The sequence below is a fragment of the Cynocephalus volans genome, chromosome 1 (genome assembly GCF_027409185.1).
Source record: "Cynocephalus volans isolate mCynVol1 chromosome 1, mCynVol1.pri, whole genome shotgun sequence".
NCBI lineage: Eukaryota > Metazoa > Chordata > Mammalia > Dermoptera > Cynocephalidae > Cynocephalus > Cynocephalus volans.
In genome coordinates, this window is record NC_084460.1 from 18355823 (window position 1) to 18368642 (window position 12820).

Below are 12820 nucleotides of genomic sequence, written 5' to 3' on the forward strand. Positions count from 1 at the left end.
GATTTCCATTCCTCTGGGTATATTCCCAGCAGTGGGATAGCTGGGTCATATGGTAGATTTATCTGCAATTGTTTGAGGAACCTTCCATACCATTTTCCATAGAGGCTGCACCATTTTGCAGTCCCACCAACAATGTATGAGAGTTCCTTTTTCTCTGCAACCTTTCCAGCACTTATCATTCACAGTCTTTTGGACATTAGCCATCCTAACTGGGGTGGGATGGTATCTCAGTGTGGTTTCGATTTTTATTTCCCAAATGCTGAGTGATATTGAGCATTTTTTCATGGCCATTAGTATCTCTTCCTTTGAGAAATACCTATTTAGCTCTTTTGCCCATTTTTTAATTGGGTTACTTGTTTTTTTATTCTATTGTTTGAGTTTCTTGTATATTCTGGATATTAATCCTTTGTCCGATGTATATTTTGCAAATATTTTTTCCTACTCTGTTGGTTGTCTTTTAACTCTGTTAATTGTTTCTTTTGATGTACAGAAGCTTTTTGGTTTTATTTAATCCCATTTTTTAATTTTTCCTTTGGTTTGCCCATGCTTTGGGGTTCATGTTCATGAAGTCTGTGCCCAGTCCTACTTCCTGAAGTGTTTTTCCCATGTTTTCTTTAAGAAGTTTTATTGTTTCAGGGTGTATATTTAATTCTTTAATCCATTTTGAGTTGATTTTAGTATATGGTGAGAGGTATGGGTCTAGTTTCATTCTCCTGCATATGGATATCCAGTTATCCCAGCACCATTTGCTGAAGAGGCAGTCTCTTCCCCAGTGTATAGGCTTGGTGCATTTGTCGAAGATCAGATGGCTGTAGGTGTGTGGGTTGATTTCTGTATTCTCTATTCGATTCCATTGATCAGTGTGTCTGTTTTTATGCCAGTACCATGCTGTTTTGGTTATTATAGCTTTGTAGTATAGCTTAAAGTCGGGTAGTGTTATGCCTCCAGCTTTACATTTTTTTGCTCAGCATTGCTTTGGCTACACGTGGTCTTTTATTATTCCATATAAATGACTGGATAGTTTTTTCCATTTCTGAGAAAAATGTCATTGGAATTTTGATGGGAATTGCATTGAATTTGTATATAACTTTGGGTAGTATGGACATTTTCCCAATGTTGATTCTTCCAATCCAAGAGCATGGGATATCTTTCCATCTTCTTCTGTCCTCTTTAATTTCTCTCAACAGAAAACACCTTATCTTTAATCTCATTTTTTCAGATAATTTATTATGCAAAGAAATAGATTAATTAAAATTATTTTATTGAGTAATCACTATATTAAAGGATTAATATTAATTGTAATAGCCACAGTAGAAATGTACAAGATTTGATACCTGATTTCAAGAGGACTTCAATCTCTTTATCAACTGGCAACCCTATTCTGATTTGGAATCCAGAAAGTTAGAAAGTCCTGGGGTGGGGTTTGGAACATCTTTGGCCCATTCTCCTGGTGAGTGATATAAATCATATCTGAAGACTATAGAGAAGCATGTCCAACTGAAGTGCAAAAGCAGAAGTCAGCAGCAAGTAGAATGTTGGGAGTACATATGATGAAAGGAACAGGGATTAGAAAGCAGAGGTGGGAGAAAAGGTAGGAGGTCTGGCATAATTACAGAAATAAATCCCTAAGTGTGCTGTGCATTTTCTACCATCTCCTAGAGGATATCTATATGGTGGATCTAGGATCACTTGAAGGAGCTGGAACAGGCTGGAGTATGGGATGATGCCACATAATCACATGACTTGTACACAGGGCAAAGTGATGAACACCATGGGGGAAGTTCCAATAATGTAGTGTGAGAGTAAATGTCTTCTATATGAAAAACATCTGGACAGAGTTTTTGAAGGAGGTAGCTATAGTGTTGGGCTTTCCCGAATGCACAGAATTTGGAAAGTGGATATTGGAGAAAGGGTAAAACAGGTGCCATGGGCAGTGGAAGCTGCATGAGCAAGGGTGAGGAGGTAGGAAAGTTCAAGGTGTGCTACAGAAACCACACACTGTCTAATTTTCAAGAGTGTATTTGCACAAGGGGTAGCACTAAGAGATAAAGATGAGAGACAAGCAAGGGGAAAAGAGGGCTACAGGTGACTGAACCTTTGAGTCAATATATGGAATCATAGTAGAGCCTATCAGAGCAGAAGAGCTCCTCAAGTGCGAGAATTTAGAGCAAGAAGGAAAAGGGTCAAGGACTGGGAAAACTTTGGGAGAAACTCTCAACGTACTAGGAAAAGAGCTAACGAAGAAGATCTCTGGGGAGGTTTCAAGATGGCGGCGGCTGCGGCGGCTGGCGCGGAGTAGCTGAGGTGGAAAAGGTGGCCACTGGGACTCAGGCAGCTGGGAAACTTGTGGACCTTCCTCTGGCCATCTCTTAAGGGAGGACTGCTGCTGCTGGCCGGTCGTGGGGGCTCAACGCCACTTTGCCCCCGGCAGGAGAGGCTGCCTCATTTACAGGCAACAGCTTTGAAGTGTGGAGCAGGAAAAGAACGGATTCTTAGCTGCAAAAGCGAGTCTTGAAACAGGGAACACGGCGCCAGGGCTGCTGTGGATGCAGCCAGGATCCCGGAGGCTGGGGCCGCACTGAAGGCGGCCAGCTGCCCTATTCAGGATTCGAGGTTTCAGGCCGGCATTAAAGAAGATTCCTGGGAGCGCCCGAGCGGCGCCGCGACTGAACAGCCCGAGGCGGCAGTGCCGAGAACACGGAAGGCAACAAACCAGAGACAGAGCGAGCACCCGACCTGGCACAGCACTGTGAGTGATCCCTGGCACAGCTCTGTTCGGGGGGTGGATGCCCACGCGGCTCCCGCCTGCACCACCAGGCCACTCACTGCCCCCGTGCTGCCTCCATTTTCCCAGGTGCGGGCAGCTCCGCCCTGCTCGGCCATCACTGAGCCCATTTGCTTGGCCTGGCACGGGGCTTTCCGGACCCTGCAGGCTGGCCTCCTCTCCCACTCCCTCCGCGGTTCTCTGGCGGGGCTGGGGGTGTGGGGCGTCCCGACCAGTGTTGGGAGGACTAGGAAGTACGGGCGGGCGGGCTGTCACTCCACCACACCCTGGACTCCGGCCCCGGTAAACTTCCTGTTACTGGGAGGCAGATACCATCTCTGTGACCACCAGTTTGGAAAAAAGCCTAACGAATTTCTAGTTGGGAATAGTGTGGTAGGAGAGTTCCCAGGTCCGCTTGAACCTGCCAGAGAGCAGGCTGCAGGCAGGCACTAGACTCGGTTTATACCGGGGGGATACAAAGGTGAACAAGACCCGAGAAAGATCTACACAGTGCTACAAAGGCACCCAGAGAGACCGGTCGTCTGTGCCTAGCAGAAACCTGGTAGACTTCCTGGGCGAGGCGGTGCTGAGCAGGGTCTTGAAGGCCCAGCTGACAGAAGAGGGGTGCAGAAGACACACCCCAGCCCAGCACAGTGTGCTCAGAGGGGGGAGACGTGCGGCCAGGGAGGCGGAGACTCGACAGAAACCACCCACCCGGTGGGGTCACCACTGCACGATCTAACAGCCTGGGCCAGAGCACATGGAACGGGGAGAAGTCCTGTACAGAAAGTGAAAGCTCAACAGAGATCACACACCCTGTGGTACGTGATCCACCAGCCCAGCAGAGTACAAGCTGACCAGAAAGGTGGATCCCCGGAGAAGCCCAAGACCTGAGGCAACCACACACACAAGACACTAGAGGCCAACTGAGCAGTCACGGCGGGAGCCATACCAAATTGGCAACCACAGCAACATCCTAGTTAGTCATTAGTCTCAAACCGGTGGACTGTGAAAACCCCTGCCACAATGAATAAACACCAAAAAAAAGACACCAGAAATACAAAAAATCAAGAAAGTACACCACCAAAAGTTAATAAATCTCAAACTCTAGATCCTATAGAACAAGAAGCCCTTGAAATAACTGACAAGGAATTTCGAGTGATAATTCTAAGGAAACTGAATGAGATACAAGAAAACTCAGCTAGACATCATGATGAAATGAGGAAAAGTATACAGGATCTGAAAGAGGAAATATACAAGGAAATCAATGTCCTGAAAAAAAATGTAGCAGAACTTGCTGAACTGAAGAAGTTATTCAGCGAAATAAAAAACACAACGGAGAGTTTAACCAGCAGGCTTGTCGAAGTTGAAGAGAGAACCTCTGAACTTGAAGATGGGCTGTTTGAAATAACACAAGCAGACAAAAAGAAAGAAAAAAGAATCAAGGACATGGAAGAAAATCTGAGAGAGATATCAGACAACCTCAAGCGCTCAAATATCCGAGTCATGGGTATTCCAGAAGGGGAGGAAAATGGAGATTCCATTGAAAACATATTCAAGAAAATAGTGGCAGAAAACTTCCCAGGTATAGGAAAAATCACAGATCTTCAGATCCAGGAAGCTCAACGATCTCCAAATGTATTCAACCCAAAAAGGCCTTCTCCAGGACATGTCATAGTCAAATTGGCAAAACTCAGAGACAAAGAGAGAATCTTAAAAGCTGCAAGAGAGAAGCGTCAAATCACCTATAAGGGAGCCCCAATCAGGTTAACAACAGACTTTTCATCACAAACCCTAAAAGCTAGAAAGCAATGGGATGATATTTTCAAAATACTAAAAGACAAAGATTGCCAGCCAAGAATACTCTACCCTGCAAGGCTATCCTTCCGAAATGAGGGGCAAATAGTATATTTCTCAGACAAACAAAAACTGCGGGAGTTCACTACCACAAGACCACCCTTACAAGAAATCCTCAAGGGAGTACTGGGTTTGGTTCCTGAAAAATAACTACCACTGCCATAAAAACCTAAGAAAAATCTAAACCCGCTAGTACAATAAAAATGGCATTCATGAAGAGAAAACAAGCTAACAAAAACACTATCTACAACCTAAGGAACCAGCAAACAAAGAAACCAAACAGTAAATCAGAAAGCAAGGAACAAAAGACACCTAAGACAACCAAACAACCAATAAAATGCTAGGAATAAATCAACACCTTTCAATAACAACTCTTAATGTTAAAGGCTTAAATTCCCCAATTAAAAGACACAGACTGGCTGACTGGATCAAAAAGCAGGACCCAACTATATGCTGCCTACAAGAGACCCACCTCACCCATAAAGATTCACACAGACTAAGAGTGAAAGGATGGAGAAAGATTTACCATGCAAACAGAAAAGAAAAACGAGCTGGAGTGGCTATTCTTATATCTGACAAAATAGACTTTAAACTAAAAACCATAAAAAGAGACAATGAGGGACACTACTTAATGATAAAAGGACTGATCCATCAAGAAGACATAACAATCATAAATATGTACGCACCCAATGTTGGAGCAGCCAGATTTATAAAACAAACTCTATTAGACCTAAAGAAGGAAATAGACACTAATACCATAATAGCAGGGGACCTGAACACTCCACTGTCAATATTAGACAGATCATCTAGGCAAAGAATCAGTAGAGAAACACAAGATCTAAACAAGACTCTAGACCAATTGGAATTGGCAGATATCTACAGAACATTCCACCCAACAATGTCAGAATATTCATTCTTCTCATCAGCACATGGATCATTCTCCAGGATAGATCACATATTAGGTCACAAATCAAGTCTCAATAAACTCAAAAAAATTGGAATTATCCCATGTATCTTCTCAGACCACAATGGATTAAAACTAGAAATTAATAACAAACGAAACTCTGGAAACTATACAAACACATGGAAATTAAACAGCATTCTACTTAATGACATATGGGTCCAAGAAGAAATCAAGCAGGAAATCAAAAAGTTTATTGAAACTAATGAAAACAATGATACATCATACCAAAACCTGTGGGATACTGCAAAAGCAGTATTGAGGGGAAAATTTATTGCATTAAATGCTCACTTCAGAAGAATGGAAAGATGGCAAGTGAACAACCTAACACTTCACCTTAAAGAACTAGAAAAACAAGAACAATCCAATCCTAAAGTTAGCAGACGGAAAGAAATCATTAAGATCAGAGCAGAACTGAATGAAATTGAAAACCAAAAAACAATTCAAAAGATCAACGAATCAAAAAGTTGGTTTTTTGAAAAGATAAATAAAATAGACAAACCATTAGCATGGCTAACAAAAAAAAGAAGAGAGAAGACTCAAATAACAAAAATTAGAAATGAAAAAGGCGATATTACAACTGATTCATCTGAAACACAAGGAATCATTCGAGACTACTATAAACAACTATACGCCAACAAATTTGAAAATCTGGAGGAAATGGATAAATTTCTGGACACACACAAGCTCCCAAAACTGAACCGTGAAGACGTAGAAAATTTGAACAGACCAATAACAATAAAGGAGATTGAAGCTGTTATCAGAAGGCTCCCAACAAAGAAAAGCCCAGGACCAGATGGATTCACAGCAGAATTTTACCAAACATTCAAGGAGGATTTGACACCGATTCTTTACAAACTATTCCAAAAGATTGAAACGGGCGCAAATCTCCCAAACTCATTCTATGAAGCAAACATCATCCTGATACCAAAACCAGGTAAAGATATAACCAAAAAAGAAAACTACAGGCCGATATCCTTGATGAATATAGATGCAAAAATCCTCACTAAAATACTAGCAAACAGAATACAGCAACATATACGCAAAATTATTCATCACGATCAAGTGGGATTCATCCCAGGGATGCAAGGTTGGTTCAACATGCGCAAATCAATAAATGTGATACACCATATTAATAAACTCAAACACAAGGACCATATGATCATCTCTATAGATGCTGAAAAAGCATTTGATAAAGTTCAGCACTCATTCATGACAAAGACCCTCTATAAGTTAGGTATAGAGGGAAAGTATCTCAACATAATTAAAGCCATATATGCCAAACCCACTGCCAATATCATCCTGAATGGGGAAAAGCTGAAAGCTTTTCCTTTAAGAACAGGCACTAGACAAGGATGCCCACTCTCACCACTCCTATTCAACATAGTGTTGGAAGTACTAGCCAGAGCAATCAGAGAAGAGAAGGAAATAAAGGTCATCCAGATTGGAAAAGATGAAGTCAAACTGTCCCTGTTTGCAGATGACATGATCCTATATATCGAACAGCCTAAAACCTCTACAAAAAAACTCTTGGAATTAATAAATGATTTCAGCACAGTAGCAGGATACAAAATCAACACACAAAAATCAGTAGCATTTCTTTTCTCCAATAGTGAACATGCAGAAGGAGAAATCAAGAAAGCCTGCCCATTTACAATAGCCACCAAAAAAATAAAATACTTAGGAATTGAGTTAACCAAGGAGGTGAAAAATCTCTATAATGAGAACTACAAACCACTGCTGAGAGAAATTAGAGAGGATACAAGAAGATGGAAAGATATCCCATGCTCTTGGATTGGAAGAATCAACATAGTGAAAATGTCCATACTACCCAAAGTGATATACAAATTCAATGCAATCCCCATCAAAATTCCAAAGACATTTTTCTCAGAAATGGAAAAAACTATCCAGACATTTATATGGAACAATAAAAGACCACGCATAGCCAAAGCAATGCTGAGCAAAAAAATAAAGCTGGAGGCATAACACTACCTGATTTTAAGCTATACTACAAAGCTATAATAACCAAAACAGTATGGTACTGGCATAAAAACAGACACACTGACCAATGGAATAGAATAGAGAATCCAGAAATCAACCCACACACTTACTGCCATCTGATCTTTGACAAAGGCACCAAGCCTATTCACTGGGGAAGGGACTGCCTCTTCAGCAAGTGGTGCTGGGATAACTGGATATTGATATGCAGGAGAATGAAACTAGATCCATACCTCTCGACGTATACTAAAATCAACTCAAAATGGATTAAGGACTTAAATATACACCCTGAGACAATAAAACTTCTTAAAGAAAACATAGGAGAAACACTTCAGGAAATAGGACTGGGCACAGACTTCATGAATACGACCCCAAAAGCACGGGCAACCAAAGGAAAAATAAACAAATGGGATTATATCAAACTAAAAAGCTTCTGCACAGCAAAAGAAACAATTAAAAGAGTTAAAAGACAACCAACAGAGTGGGAGAAAATATTTGCAAAATATACATCTGACAAAGGATTAATATCCAGAATATATAAGGAACTCAAACAACTTTACAAGAAGAAAACAAGCAACCCAATTAAAAAATGGGCAAAAGAGCTAAATAGGCATTTCTCTAAGGAAGATATCCAAATGGCCAACAGACATATGAAAAAATGCTCAACATCACTCAGCATCCGGGAAATGCAAATCAAAACCACATTGAGATACCATATAATCCCAGTTAGGATGGCTAAAATCCAAAAGACTATGAACGATAAATGCTGGCGAGGCTGCGGAGAAAAAGGAACTCTCATACATTGTTGGTGGGACTGCAAAATGGTGCAGCCTCTATGGAAAATGGTATGGAGGTTCCTTAAACAATTGCAAATAGATCTACCATACGACCCAGCCATCCCACTGTTGGGAATATACCCAGAGGAATGGAAATCATCAAGTCGAAGGTATACCTGTTCCCCAATGTTCATCGCAGCACTCTTTACAATAGCCAAGAGTTGGAACCAGCCCAAATGCCCATCATCAGATGAGTGGATACGGAAAATGTGGTACAACTACACAATGGAATACTACTCAGCTATAAAAACGAATGAAATACTGCCATTTGCAACAACATGGATGGACCTTGAGAGAATTATATTAAGTGAAACAAGTCAGGCACAGAAAGAGAAATACCACATGTTCTCACTTATTGGTGGGAGCTAAAAATTAATATATAAATTCACACACACACACACACAAACCGGGGGGGGGGGGGAAGAAGATATAACAACCACAATTATTTGAAGTTGATACAACAAGCAAACAGAAAGGACATTGTTGGGGGGGAGGGGTGAGGGAGAAGGGAGGGAGGTTTTGGTGATGGGGAGCAATAATCAGCTACAATGTATATCGACATAATAAAATTTAAAAAAAAATAAATAAAAAAAATAAAAATAAAAACAATATTAAAAAAAAAAAAAAAAAAAAAAAGAAGATCTCTGAACCAGTGGAAAGACGGTGGCAATGGGGATTATCAAGAACTATTGGGGTGGGGAGAAGAAAGATTAAAATGTGCTGAGGTTGACTAGCACTCCTTCAATAAGCATTCCATTTATCTTAACCTATGAGTGACTGGAACTGTACCATGAGCAGATAGAAAAGGCTGTAAGCCAGAGTTCTTGCATGCAGCAGCTTCTTATGCGAGAAGGACTAACAGTTGGGGTGTAGGCACAAGTATCACTCTCCACAGAAGCACTTACAGGCTCATAGGGATAATATGATGGAGAACAGATGAGTTTTTAATCTAGGGAGCACTTGAGCAGGTTTCTAGCCAGGAGAATGAGGAAATGATGAGGAAAATCTTAGCATGGAGGAGAAGGGTAGGAGAAGACAGTGATGGAGCGAGAACAAGGGTGAAAGTTAGAAAGAGTCATGGGTTAATATAGAAATTCCTTTGTTGGAGAAGGTGTAAATGGAGGGAGTCAAAATAAGATGTCTTTGAACCTAATAAACTTGTACATCAGGTTGCCTTCAAAGAAGGAGCAGTGGGGATGGAACCCAAGAGAGTGGAAAGGTTTGGCATAGAATCTGTGAATAATATCTACAACGGTTATATTGGATTTTAGTTCATCAATCCCCAAATATTTATGGAGCATCTAGTCTATGCCCAGTGGTGTGCTAGATATTGTATTTCTGCTTTCCAAAATACTGGCAGTTGCTGCCAACTTGGTAATATCTGCACATGTTGTAAAATGTGCTCTCTATTCCGAAATAGAAATCACTAATAAAAACATGCAGTAATTTGGATCTAAGTCCCTAAGGCACTCAGTTTACTCTCTCTTTCCAGTTTAAGACCAAACCACCAACAGCTACATTTGAGCATTTTTTAAGTCAATATTATTTATAGTGTTATTTTATTGTGACTTACATTTTGCATGCTTGGCTATGAGTCCATCTTCTTAGCTTTTCATCACAACTTGCATAAAATTATTCATGGTTGCACAATATATTACTCTCACTATCATAAAGATATGAAGTTATGGGTATGGAGTAGTATATAAAGTACCATTTTGACTTGAAAATCAAAGAATTTGTGGCTCAACAATTTCTTTGGAATGTGGCAATAAAAGAAAAATTGACATGTGGGGCAAGAATTCAAAAGGAGAAATGTAACGAGATAGAGTAGAAAAGCTTAGAGAAATGGTGAAATTAAAAATGTTGAAGGAGGGAATTAGAAGGCAACAGACACTGTTCATGATCTGCCAATATCATTTCAGCATTCACCTTTCCAATGCACTCTGATGTTTTATCATGACCTGAGGCTTTCTCTGGCTTCCAGATGACTGGCTGGAACACAGTCTGGGCCAGAAGTGCCACAAGTTGATGCCCCTGGCAAGTTCTTCAACCAAAAATGCATATGATTTGGCATATAAATATTTTATATCTGTCATTCTGCAAGTGAGAAAACTCAAAAACATGTTCCACCCCCTCTCCTGCAGGTCCCCAGGAGAATGAGCCCCGGTTGCGCACAGTGGCAACCTGTTCATCAGCAGATATTAGATTCCTTTCCTTCCCTTTCTCACTTCTCTCTTCCTTATTTATTTTTCATATTTGATTCCCCAAAACAATGACTTTCATTTACATCCTTGTCTCAGGGTCTGCTCCAGCAGGATTGAGCATAGTACAGAGTGTGAAACCAAATTCCTCTGCAAAAGCGAAAAGGAGTTGAATCCACCAACACATATTATATTTTCCCTGTAAGCCACATCCTGTTAAACCACCATCTACTCAATTCCTCAAGATAGGAACTCTAAAATTAACTTTAACAATTCGCTCTTCCTTATATCTTACATTCAAATAATCAATGAGTTCTGTAGATTTACCTCCTAAATATTTCTCAAGTATGCTTCTCTCCATCTCCATACAATCCTATACCAGGCTACCTCATCTCCCACCTGGACTTTTGCATGAACCTCCTAACTGGCCTTCTGCATTTATTCTGGTTCTTTTCCAATCCATTCTCCACTCTGTATCCCCATATGAACTTCTCAAAGCCAAGTCTAATCTTTTACATCTCACACCCCCTTCAATGGCTGTCCATCTGTCTTACATTACAGCCAGTACTCCTTAACACAGGCTGCAAGATTTCACATGATATGAACTTCCCACATTTCCAGTCTCTCCTTAAACCACACTCCCTTTTGCTTCCAACTTTCCAGCCCTCCAGCCCTTGTTACATTCAATTCCTCTAAATTTTTTGCTCCCTTGCACAAAGGGATGTTTGTTTTCTTAGAAAAATACTTCTCTGTGATCTTCCCCTTCCCTGACTTCTTGCCTAATTAATGCCTACTCTTCTTCAGTTTTCAGGTTCAGGGTCACTTTCTCTGAAAAGTTCCTAAACATCCCTTATTAGGTTAAATATCTCTATTACCGGCTCTTGTAGAACTATGCAACTCTACTTCACTTTTTATCATTGTAATTTTTGTATTTATGTAGCTGATTTTTAAAAAACATTTACTTGTACATTTTTTGTGCGGTACAGTGTGTTGTTTCAATACATGCATATACCGCACAATGATTTACTTAGGGTAGATAGCATCATTTTGTGCCCATTAATCCACAATTTCACCTTCCCATCTGACCTGTGGTAACCATTGTTCTACTCTCCACTTCTATAAGAACCACTTTTTTTTTTTTTTTTTTAGATTCCACATATGAGTGAGATCATGCAGTATATCTCTTTCTGTGCCTGACTTACTTCACTTAATATAATGGTTTCCAGTTCCATCCATGTTGCTGAAAATGATAGGGAATCATTTCTTTTTATAGCTGAATTGTATTCCATTGTGTATATATACCACAGTTTTTATCCATTCATCTATTGATGGGCTTTTAGGTTGATTCCATCTCCTGGCTATTGTGAACTCTGCCGCGATGAACATGGGAGTACAGGTGTATTTTTGATGTATTGACTTCATTTCCTTTGAGTATATATCCAGAAGTTGATAGCTGGGCCATAAGGTAGACCTATTTTTAGTTATCTGAGGAACCACCATACTATTTTCTACAATGGCTGTACTAATTTACATTCCCACCAACAATGTAGGAGGGTTCCCTTTTCTCTGTATCCTCACCAGCATTTGTTATTTTCTGTCTTGTTGATAAAAGCCATCAAAACTAGAGTGAAATAATATCTCAGTGTTATTTTCTTTGCATTTCCCTGATGATTAGTGATTTTGAGCATTTTTTCATTTGCTTGTTGGACATTTGTATGTCTTCTTTTGAGAAATGTCTTTTCAGATTCTTTGCCATTTTTAGTTGGGCTATTTGTGTTTTTGCTGTTGAGTTGTTGGAGTTCTTTATATATTCTGGATATTAGCCCCTTCTCTGATGTGTAGTTTGCAAATACTTTCTCCCATTCTGTAGGTTGTTTCTTCACTTTGTTGATACTGTCCCTTGCTGTGCAGAAGCTCTTCTGTTTGCTGCAGTTCCATTTGTATTTTTGCTTTAGTTGCCTGTGCCTTCGTCTCACTCAACAAAGTGCTGCCCACTCCTATTTCATATAGCATTTCCCCAAAGTTTTCTTCTAGTAGTTTCATAGTTTGGGTCTTAATTTTAGGTCTTTAATCCATTTGGGTTGATTTTTGTGTATGGTGAGAAATAGAGGTCTAGTTTCAATCTTCTGCAGGTGGATATCCAGTTTTCTCAACACCATTCATTAAAGAGGCTGTCCTCTCCACATGTATGTTCTTGGCACCT